Source organism: Propithecus coquereli, unplaced genomic scaffold (assembly GCF_000956105.1).
Source record: "Propithecus coquereli isolate 6110/MARCELLA unplaced genomic scaffold, Pcoq_1.0 Scaffold856, whole genome shotgun sequence".
Taxonomy (NCBI): Eukaryota; Metazoa; Chordata; class Mammalia; order Primates; family Indriidae; genus Propithecus; species Propithecus coquereli.
Genome location: NW_012154796.1, coordinates 361,790 through 362,243, shown reverse-complemented (window position 1 = coordinate 362,243; position 454 = coordinate 361,790).

Genomic DNA, 454 nt, shown 5'->3' with positions numbered 1-454 from the left:
GCGGTCTCGGTAATAGCAGGACGCTGGTATGTGCTAAAAGCCCCTGAACTCTGTCCTCCACCCAACCCTTAAAGAGTTTGCAATCTGTAGAAGAAAGCAGGCAGGGATAAAATAGCTTCACAAGGGTCTTGACTGTGCTCAGGACAGTCCAGGTCGCACTAAGCTTTCCTGACTCCAGGAAGCACAGATTCAGGTTCAGGAGTTTCACACCCAGCTCTGTGGAACCCTTTTAGGGAGCACTGGGGAAGTGACAACAGCCCGAGGGAGCCCTGCCTTCCCACCCCGGCTTCACCGAGGAAAATTCTAAACCTCTATTCTCAAAGGGGCCCATGGTTTTAACACACATGTATTTAAGCAATCTAGGCTAGCCCTATCCCTTTAAAAATGAAGAAACAGAAGCAAAAAGAAGTTAAGTGACCAGAGAGAAGGATGGATGAAAGAACGGGCGGTGGAA